The following is an 11862-nucleotide window of genomic DNA, read 5'->3' on the forward strand; positions in this document are numbered from 1 at the left end:
ACTTTTAAGTTAGAATTCAATTACCCATTGCAAACCTAAATGCGTTATGATCAGTAGGTGAAATACAACTCCAAGGCAAACTTTGCAAACAGAAAGAATGGAATAACATCAAAGGGAGCAATGGCAGAGGATGAAAGAAATCTCTGTTACAACGAGACAATCAAGGACTGTTCTCTCATGTCAGCAGTTAGCTTTTGGGAAGTTGGTCAGAACAAATAAATTGTAATATGGGAGACTGCTGTGTGTGACAGGAAGTCGAGTAGGTAATGCTGGCATCACTGTGCAATTTATACATGAGAATGACAACCACATTGGTTATAGAAATAAAATGTCAGAAATATAAAAACAAAGAATGGTTTGAGGAAGAGCCAAGATCAGGCATTAATAATTGAAATCACAACTGCCCATGCAAAAACATTGAGGAAAATTGAACTTGAGAACAGCAAATGAAATCTGCAAGTATTCCAATGCAACATTACACTGCTGATGTAGCCAGCAGAACCAGTCTTCCTGCCTGTAACCTCGTAAATAACTTTGCTTTCTGGAGCAAGCAAAGCGACAACCCTTATACTGCCCCCTTTGTGCCTGTTGCAGAGGGGTTAGCACTCATTAAGCATATTGTGATCTCTTGCAGATGTGACTTCTTGATCAAATTGCTGTTTATGTGAAGCTACAGCTTCTCATTCCACATGTATGACTGTACGTAAGCCCACAGGCCCTGGGACAATGTAATTCTGTACTCTGCAGGACTGGCTGATATATGCTGGCTTCCCACCATTAATCTCACATTGCATCTCTAACAGTTCTACTGTAAAAGAAACGCTGAGCCATGTTAGCAGAATTCAGGCTCTTACTGGGTGACGAAATTCATACATAGCACCATGTGCAAGTGAGGCTTTGCCGGAGATCCATGACAGCTTACAGAAGCTTTCACCACTCTCTGCCAGGGAATATACCTGGCCTGAAAGCATCAGCCCCCAGAAAATGCTGCTGTGACAGAACGCTTCTGTGTATTTCCCCTGCTGCAGCAGAGCTGTCGTCTGCTATCAGTATTGCTTCCCAGGTTCAGTGATACAAGCTGAAGTTCCCAGTCTTTAGGTAATGACCTACCTGAAAGACTGCTTCTTAGCTGAGGTTTGTGGATAGTGTATGCAGAGAAATCTGCAGGAAAATAAGGAAAAACAGAAGAATAATATGTATAAATTCCCAAATGTGGGAAATAAATTGAATAAACATTACTGAATATGAAGTATTATATAAATTATATAATATAAATAATATAAATAATAAATAATAAATATATTTAATATATATATTATAAATATATTAATATATTTAATATATATATATTAAATATAAATATATTTAATATATATTATATAAACAATAGATAATAATAAAATTATAATATAATAATAAAATTATATATTATATAAACAATACTGAATATGAAGTATTGACATACTTCTATGACTTCTATGACATACTATACACATACTGTATATTTTATGTAGTGAGCCCAGAATGTGTTAACGCTTATTATAAATTTTCTTTTTAGTTGAATGAGCATGAATGTAGTTAAAATCTGTTCATAGCATTCCTCCACATAGTCATACCTTAACATAACTGTGGTCTATGATTGCACTAACAGAGACAAATAATAAGCATCTCCACCCTCAAAACTGAGAGCCTTATATTTATGTAAAGTGTATTTCACTGAATCAAAAGGCCATAAAAAGAGCCGTAAGGTGATTCGAAAGCTGAAATTCAAACTGGAAGCACCTCAAGTTCTGATGATTTTCAGATCCACATCAGCAAATCATATACTGTGCCTCAGATCTTCTCTATTAAGTAGAAAATCTTTACTCATATTTCACAAGATTTTTGGTGTGCTGTGTCTTTAAAGATTTTATTCTTCTTCTAGAAAATGCCGCATGAATCATGTCAAGGTTAGACATGGAAATAGCAGAAAGTGTTGGCCTTGTTATGTTTATTACCTTTGTTCCGTAATTCTGTTGTGGTGCCCTTGGCCAAATACATAAAAGAGGAAAAATGTTCCTAGGAGAAGTTGTAACTTCAGATCTCTGGACAGAGCTGCAACGAATGGGCACTGTTTTGCACACAGGAGCCCTTCTTTCACATCTCAACTAGGTGGCAGCAGTATTTTGGAAAAATCCCAAGCTTCTCTGCTGGCTTTACACGGGTGCAGAAATTTGTGGTTATATGTTAAAGTCAGAATTATCAATGTAGGATTCTCTGTTTTGGAGATCTTTCAGGGACAGGAGACATTAATTCCAAGAAGATATTATTTTGTGCTACCCTGAACAAAGGGAAAACACTCGTGGCATACCGCTAGCATTCATTCCATTGTACACAGAGGTTAACTTATGCTAAACTGCATTGCATCTCATGAGAGGCACAAAGACCATATGATAATAAATCACAGTTTTATGACTATAACTAGAACGGTGGCTCTCCATCACTCTGGGTCCTCCAGGCATTCCCTCAGGCATATTCTTTTGCAGAACATAAGCAGAGCCCAAGCCAAAACTTTGTTTTCACTCAGTCCACATCAAAATATCTGTCCTCCATGCTGGATGCTTAAATCGTTATTTATTTCCTCAGTACCAAAATCTGCATTCTGTGTATACCCAATCTCCAATAAATAAAGTTTTCTCATAATATGTTTTCTACCACCAATCAATAATATGTTTTCTACCACCAATCAGAACCACAAACAAGGTAGCTAAAATTTTAGCACTGAAGATTTTGTCACACAGCTATTAGAAGTCTTTTTATGCACCACAGAAATGCTTTAGCACACCAGCCAGAGAAAAAAAGGAATATTTAGAGAGAACTACAAGAAAGTTTATTAAATGTTATGCTTCTATTCAAATCCTTAGAAGGGAAAAGAAACTGAAGCAGAGCAGTTATTCATTTCCACTCCTCATTCTGTTGTAATATTCATCTTTTGTTAAAATCATGTCCTTCCCTTTCACTTTAGCTTTCAGTCCTCACAACAAACACATTCAAATATATGAAATCAATGTATCATCACAGAGTTATTTCTTGGGCAACTATAGGACGGTTACTTTTATTATTTTCTTTCTGCAAGAATTTACTCTTATTTCTACTAGAAAACTTCAAGCAACTGGAAATGTTAAAGAAAAATCAATCTACCTGATTACGAAAGAAAGTGCCAGTTTTCCTTTCAGTTACCAACAATGCTATAAAAGATAGCTTTGATGTTAGTGAAGATGAAGGAAGGTTTTGTAGGCTTTATATTGAAATTTGGATAGAATGAAATTGGGACAATTGTTATTTCATCTTTGTTATTCCTCTTAATACTTGGAGTTTTTTAGAAGAGTGGTACTGTTGCCTCCTTATTAAAATATTATATATGTTCTCAGTATTCTTCAGGCTTTGTTTATCTAAATAGGGCTTGTTAATTCTCTTGGTGAAGACGACATTGGGAACTGAATTTAAAAAAAAAAAAAAAGCAAAAAAACAATGCTAGCAATGACAAATTAGGAAAAGCTTATTGCCTGTACTGGAGCCTGTGGGTACAGAATCTGATGGCTTTGGTTTGGGAGCAAAAGTAAAAGCTTCCTTTGTGATTAAAAATGTTGTGAATTACAGTATGGTGTTGTGCCTGTGGGTCAGAAAATGAATCACAGGAATCCAGAAAGTAAAGGAAGGAAAAATCATGTCTTCCAAGCGGTAAAGATGAATTACCCATTTTTATTATGAGCTGATGAAGCTATTCTAGAAGGGGCGTGCAGTTTGTTGTTGCTCTGTGATTATTTTTTTTTCTCTCTCTTATATGTGGAAGCTTAAAATCCATGTCATGTCTGAAATAGACCGGGGAGTCCTAGCATGTCTTGAACTTCTGGCCTGGAATAGGAGCCTAAATGTTTCTGCTGGTAGGAGGAGCATGTTGGTTTTTTGGTCCCTGGCCAAAAATGCCCTCAGGCCGGTAGCAGTGACTCTCAGGAGTTGTTGAACTTAGGAAGAAGCTTTGTCAGGTGTGTGACAAGCTGTGGCTTGTGGCTAGGAATAGTGAGCTTAATAGCATCTATTATTAGCATGTATAATTGTAAGTACTCTGCACTGTTGTTTGGTGAGCTGGGTAAATAGCTGAGGAACAGTGCTTAAGCAGTGCAACAGCTGGATGTTTTGACTCAGCGTTTTCCTGCCGACTACAAGGCGACAGTGTTTCCTTGAAGATGGATGAAAGTATATTTTTCTTTTCATGTTTTCTGTTTTCCCTTTCCAGCCCAGCCTGTGGAGCTGGGATGGTGTTTTTTCGAAGCCTGGGGAAAGTAAAACTATTTGGTTCCAAACAGGCAGGGGAAAAGATGACAGGATTCCGGGAGAAAACACTTTAACTCCTTACCCAACTACACAGGCAGTCACCACGGAGAGATAATGCCTTAATCAAAAGGAAACATATGGCTAAACCTATTTTTATGGAAGCTTTGTGTAACTTGTGAAACATCAACACAATAACATCCATGAATATCAATAAGCCTGTTAAGTATATATATATATATGTATATATAAATTATTTTTGTGAGTTTGTTACTGTAGGTTCACACTGCAAACTGTATACATTTCACAAGTGTGTGCTCAGCTGGTGTTTGTCTTAAGATCGTAGTTCTGGTTGCATTACACTGTTGATATATAGTTTGTACGTTTGGTTGTTTTTTTAAGTGAGTATACTTCAGCTGCTGGATGAAATAGAAATTGAGAGGCTGGTTTAGAAAAGAAAGCAGTATCTTGCATGACTCCTAGCTTGTCATGCCACCCATATGTAGTGAAGAATATTGATCTGAGCAAAGCATTGTATAGAAGAGGATCTTTTTATTATAGGATTAAGCAAGGGAAAATAACTTCTGTGACATTTAGTGGGCTTGAGATGAAAGACTATCAGGCAGCAATTTAATAAAGCGCATAGACTTTTCTGCAAGATTTGTTCTTTGCTATCAGTTAGCAGTTACTGGTTACAAATATCTTACATTTCAATGCACTGAAGTGCTAAACTTGGTCCCTTTGGTAGAGGGCCAAAATATTCCTTTATACATGTGTCTGCAGCTGTGATGGAAGAGTAGTTATAATGGAAGGTGTAGCCTGGCCTGAATATTAAAATGCGTTGTTTTTCCCAGTGCAGGCTGCTGCAATGAAAAGCTGTTGGACAAACATGTAGCTACAGAAGGGCAGACAAACAGGATGATGAACAGCAGTGCTAGAGAGAGACAATTAGAGGAAGTCTTTTTTTTTTTTTTTTTCCCCATATGCTATGTCCTCATGACAGCTTCTTTTAATAATCCTGAAAAGAATGGGGGCTACACGTGTAAACAGGCTCATTAGGTCAGCTTGTGATTTGAATAGTTTTAATGAAGATTCTGAAGCCTGCTCTTTCAGGTAAGGAAACCTGAGCAGGTGACACAATTCATGTGCAGCAAATCTCAGTGTGATTAAAATGTAACCTACTAGATGTGATCACTGGTACAGAAACTACCCTGATACCTTTGTCTTTTTCCTGTTTGCTATGGTATATTTATCTCTGCAGTTACTTTGTGGATCAGCCTTACATAACATCAGTAAGGCTATTGAGTTGCTTTTCTGTAATGCGGGTTGGTCCTGTTTCTGAGAAGGCAGAAGGACAAATATTTGATAGTGTTATCCTCAAGCTGAAAACTGTGTTTTCCTGTTTCCACTTTTCTATGTGTCAGCAGACATCTCGAGTAAAATCGCAGAGGATAGCTGAAGAAGAAAGTACTGAACAGAGAGCCAAGCAAACTGCAGCTCATTTGTTGATATTTTTACGTGTTTCCTTTAAGATGATGTGTGTCTCCTGATTTCACTTTTCTAACTGTGTGATTTTTAGAGAGACACAAAACAGCAGTATATGCGTACAGATTCTGCAGTGATGTCACTGTAGAAACAGAGAGTGGAAGGTTAGTAGTCATTATGGGGAAAATAGTTTTCAATTCCTCCCCCCCACACACAAAAAAGAAAGTCAAGGTGATGATAGGAATAACAGTGAAGAACTGAAGTTATAAAATATGACTGAAGATAATTCCATAGTATAAAAATAATACAAATGTGACAAAGATTTAGACATATGAAGAAGTAATAGAAAACTTGTTTGTAAAATGGTTACAGAAATATGATATTTCCTGCTCTAGGCATAGCTACTTTACAAATTATTTGGCTCTAGAACAGAAGCTCGTATACTGTGTCATGCAGCAATATCAAATCAGTTCCAATGGGAGAAAAGCCATGTGGGATGGCTGGTTAGGTGTGATTTGTACAATTACTTGAATACCTTCCAACTTGATAATTTCTTGAAGGATGAAATGTTCCCAAGCACACTGCAGGAGCAGATTGGCTGATCTGTGTGAAGTTGCATTTGTAATTCATGTTAATTTAGCATAATAGGATGATGTAAGGTAAGCAAGAGTATAATCTGTAATTAATCACTTTTTTTTAATAAAGTCTAAAAGCAACTTAAGTGCATGTTGCAGTTTTGCTGACTAAAGATGTCTGTGATGCCAGGTTGTGGGCAGGCACTATTTGTTCTGTCCTCCACTGAGATACTGAAGACAGCCCATATCACTGCTATTTGAGATACTCAGTGCTTACCCACAACACAGTGGTGTGTGGAACTTTCAGTACTTAAGGCAGGAAGAGAAGGTAGAAACTAAGTTACCTTCATCTCAGTCTGGAGGGCAAAAATCCAACAAATTTGGAGTATAGTGGATTCTTTTTCCTTCCCTTGCCTTTGTGGCAGGGGGATCACTGACAAAGTCTTGTGATAGAGATCACTGTCAGGCATTCTTCGCAAGGCTTTTTCAAGGTGGGATAATGACAAAAAATCAAAGTCTGTGGTCAAAAGCAAATGAGAAACAAAACCTCGTGCTGCACTTGAAGGTCTATTTGTTGCTGTCTGAACAATGCTTGCTTAGCACAATGGCTTGGATATGTCCCATGAAACCTTTTAGTAGCTAATGCAAAATGCCAAAATGACTTATTGCTTTGAAAAACAGGCATAAGTGACTGAGCCTTCCAGCACATTTGATACATTTTTGCTTTGCATGATGAACTTTAGTAGCTCAATTTCCTGCTCTTGAAAGTTTTTTGTTGTTGTCTTTCCCCCCCAAACAAGTTTTTCAATTAACCGTATCAGTTAATAGACAACTTTTTGTACTTACCACATCCCAGCTGGGCTGTGCAATCAACAGGAAAGATAAGAAGGTCAAACAGGAAGAGCTGTGCTGGAGTCAGCGCTGCGCAGAGCTGAGGAATGCACGGAGCTGCCTGCTGTTTACAGGCAAATTGGACGTGGAAAAGGTAAGAGAACTCCTGTGTTCTGTCTACACGTATGTCTTGCTGTCATATAGGTACTGTGGTCTAGTATTTGATTGTAGGTTTATCATCACTGTGTTAGAATTTCAGCCACCTATGGGGGATAATCTTGATATCTTGATCCTCTCTTTTACCAATAATGAAATGACTGAAAAACATATGTATGTGATCTCTCACGGCTATGAGAATCTGCTGGGGGCTCCTGTGCTGTTTTGGGCAGTACTTTAGGAGCTGGGCTTCTGTTCTGTGATATAAGTGTTCCTCCTGCTTGAGCTGCCACAGGCCAAACTGTCCCATCTAGCACTCAGAGTAAAGTGCTGAGATGCACAGATGTCTTCTATAGTTTTCTAAAAATAATCTTATTTTTCATTTGAATTATCCAAAAACTTGTGTATTTTTAGTCAGCAATATTAGTTCTGAGTCTATAGTATCAAAACTCAGATTTTGGATATACTGAGCATTCATATCTGAAGTGTGGGTGGAAAGTATGTTTCAGTACTACTGGAGTATGAAGAAAATGAATCGTGAGAGGGTTAAAACTCCTGAGGGAATCTATTTTCAGACTTGAAGCTTGCTGGGACTTGTTTATAGACTAAACATGAGCAGTGATACTGTTTGCAATCAATTCTTAGTAAACTGAAGTTACTTGGTGATAAAGAAGTCTGTCTTCCAGTTTTGGAGGGCACTCAGATGTCTAAGTCCATGTGACTTTATCACAGATTTGCTTTACTTTTCTGTGTAACAGTGAAGGAAGAAAGCTTGCTGTTTTAAGTGTTGCTTATGCAGCCCATAGTATGAGTTCTGTTTTTAATTCATGCCTATGACTGAATTTCAAGCAGATCAAGGCTTACTCCAAGGATGAAGTTCATAATGGTGTTAGTTGTAAGATATTTTTAGCCTAATAGAGAAGACACGAGGTAAGATTGGGTTAGGAGAAACAGAAGAAGGAATAGTAAAATAACTACTTGTGTATCAGATTGAAAAATGACTTAGACCATATTACTACTACAAGTCTGAGGCATTGTGTGAATATGCACAGAGCATACAGGAGACAAAGCAGAGCAATGAGATCAAGGATGTAAATACAGTTGAATGTGCTTCATTTGAGGATAATAAGATTTCACTAGCAGGCTCATCTGGCCTGCAGTGCCAGAGGAATGCAGCACAGTATGAGATAAGTTGGGGCTGCTGGTGCTCTGTTGCATCAGGTGTAGAAGAGGCTGGAGACTTTTAATGTAGAACAATTGCCTGTGATCAGCTGGAGCTCAGGTGAGCTGGGGAGGGGCAGGCGATAGCAGTTGCTCCTTTGCCTTAAAGATGCACAAGAGGAACAGTGATGGCAGTGCTGTACCGTCTATGAGGTTCCCAGTGTGCCTGAGTTGTCCTCTTGGGATAAACTGATTCAACTTTACATTGACTTCTGGATTCTTTAGCTATTTCTCACTTCTACAGCACTCCCATATATCAGCAAATAGTCCCTGATTCTCAACTCTGTAAAACTAAAACGATTATGATTAGTACTAGTAACCTGAAGTTAGGTGTGAGAAAATTTGTCTTGAGCCTCTGAAAGGGCAGGTGATCAATGAAAAGGAAATACTGCATTGTGTGTGGATTTTGGGAAAAACTTCCAATATCACCTAATTCATATACTCAGTACCTTTCTCTTAGACATCTTTAAAGACACAAACAGAAGATTTTCAGCAGATGTTATTAGTTTTTCTTCAACTTGCTTTAGTTAGAAGATAACTGCAGTGATAAATAGTGTTCCTGTCATCCACAATTCCTATTATAACAGCAAAAATGAAGGAAAAGCCCTCAACTTTCACAATCAGGGAAACGGAAATGGTCACGATATGCTATTTTGAAAATAGATACAGGCATTTGAAGAAAAGGAAGCAGCAACAGAGGAAGAGAGCATGATAATACAAATCTTCTATTTAACTTCCAGTAGGGAAAAGAAGAACTGTGTTTGAGAACAGCTGAAGGCAGGACTTTCCAGTTGCTGTGCTTGGTGAGAGGTGGAGGGGAAGGCAGAATGTCCTTGGGAGCCTCATAAGCCCAGCCTGTGTGTGCACCTTTTGAACAGAGGTTGATTTGAAAAAATGGAAAGTTCATTAGCTTTCTTTGGCCAGCATCCTTCATAAATATTAATTTCTCAGTTGAGCCTCAAAGAGCAGCAGATGATCATTTTTTCTAAATCGTAAATAGAATATTTTGTCAGTGCACTCAAGTATAGATAGTTGGAACTAGTTATAAAGGACAAACTAACTATTCAAGGTACCAGAAAAAAAAACTTTAATCAATTTCTTGTATCAATGGAAAGCTAGTTTCCTGTAGCAACAATGGTAGAAGTTAGCATTACACACTTATAAGAAATCTCTGTGAGTGACACAAGCTCTGAAGATCAATGTTTTCTAAATCTTAGAGTGGTTGAATATTTTCCTGTGCTTTGTTTCTGAATCTTTCAACTAGTGTTAAAAATATCTGATAATGGACAGGAACCTATCACCTCAGCCATTAATGTTATAATTTTGCTCCTTTGGGTAGTTATTGTTCACCTTTTTCTATGATGCTAAAGGACAGAGACACAATGCAAAGTTCAGTGACATTTTTCTCATTTAGGACTAGATTTGTATCCCTTAAGATAACTGTAGATGCGTAGAGATTGTCCAGCTTTAGGGAGGCTATTTACTATCTTGTTCTCAGTACTTATATGGAGGTGCACAAGTTGGGTGGCCATTGGCTAAGATGAACATTAAAGATGGGAAAAGAAACGAGCAGAGTATAGCTGTCAAATATTTTTGAGATCATAATTTTCATTCTGTGTATTTTGGAAAAGACACAAGAAAACATTGCTCAGAGCTCACCATTTGGCTTTTCTTTCTTCTATTGTTTTTTGTTTTTTGTTTTTTTGTTGGCCTAGATTCTAAGATGCTATAACTTCTTAAGCAATCATATCCATCTTGATTCATTCAAAACTTCCACTTGTTCTTACCTTTGCAGCATTGTCTTCTATAAACAGGATTCTGAATTAACCTATGTTACCCTTACCACCATAGAGTCTCTCAGGCAGAAGACAGAAGTTACTGTAGAAAGGAGTCAAAGCTGTGCAAACACATCCCTGCCTTGTCCTGCATTTCAACCTGGCTTGGCATACAGCTGGAGGCTGATTCCATTGGTCATATGCGCCAATCAATTTTTTTTAGAGACTTAAGTCATGGCAATTGTTAGGGACAGAAGTGTTGGAAGATCTTTGTTTGAAAGAGAAAGCTAGAGCAACAAGCTTTAAGATATCTCATTATATCACTGAAAGAGAAGGGAGAAATTTCCAGACTGGTTTGGGAATAGATCATAAAAGGATGTGAGATCACACAGCTTACTGGTCTGTGTTCTGGAAAAGCAGCTTTCCATTATCAACTTAACTTTTAACCAATTTCTGCTGGAAAACAAATAGCAGTGGAAATTTCACAAAGATTACAAGCTCAGTATACTTATTATGACAGTAGCTTGTTAACAAGTATAGCTAGAATAAGCACAGAGCAATTTGGGTTTGAGTTGAAGTGACAGAACTAACAGAAAATCAAAAAGGTACAGGACGGTCTACTGAGAAAATGAACCTCAATGTCAGTGGGTGACAGTCTTCAAAAGTCAAAGCTTTTGCAGATGCACTCAATGATGTCTAGTTACACTTTTCTGAAACTCAAGTAGCTAGTACCCAAGAACTGTGACCTGCAGAATGTTTCAAGTCTGCACCTTGTAAAGGGAGCATGGAAGCTTGCAACTTGTGCTCCACATTCATTTCTATTCCTTTTTCTTAGTGTTCATGCCAGTAACAGTGTTGCTGCCAGGCAGCCTTGGGCTGCAGTGGATCAGTGCTGATTTACTGCAAGGAAAAAATTCAAATGCTTGTGTACCAGACTTCCTGCACTGAATTCCTCCAGAGATTCATTATTTAACTAGCTTCAGTCTGCTTGTTTCAGTCAAGCATGCAGTGTCCATTCTTGTCACCTTTAGAAAATAATGCTTTTCCCCTGCATTACCTTTGTTAATGTGAATGATGCTCCCCTTGGAGGCTTTGCCTTAAAGCTGGCCAGGAATAAATAATTATCATAGGGCACAAGTACACTTCAGGACTTGCATTGTTGCTGTTATGCAAACCTACTTCCAAGGTGTTAGCAAGGTAAAATATCTTGCCCTGATTAAAATGAAGGTATAACAGTGATGATATAACATCTATAAACACTTCAGATTGCCTACAACTGAAACTTGGATATCTATTAAAAGCTGTTTCCTAACAGCTGGCTTTGGGAAGCACTCTTTTCTTTTTCTCATTGTATTGTATCTTCAGATTCTAGCAGCAGCAGAAGAGCTTTTCAGCCAGCTGCTGTTTCCAAGCACTTCTTTCCTTCCTTGTCATCTTGAATAGCTGATTCCAGATCAAATGTCCCTTGCAACAAAGCAAAAATGCGCTACTGCTGTCATATTAATTAC

This window comes from Tetrao urogallus (assembly GCF_951394365.1).
Source record: "Tetrao urogallus genome assembly, chromosome: 4".
In the NCBI taxonomy this organism is placed as follows: Eukaryota; Metazoa; Chordata; class Aves; order Galliformes; family Phasianidae; genus Tetrao; species Tetrao urogallus.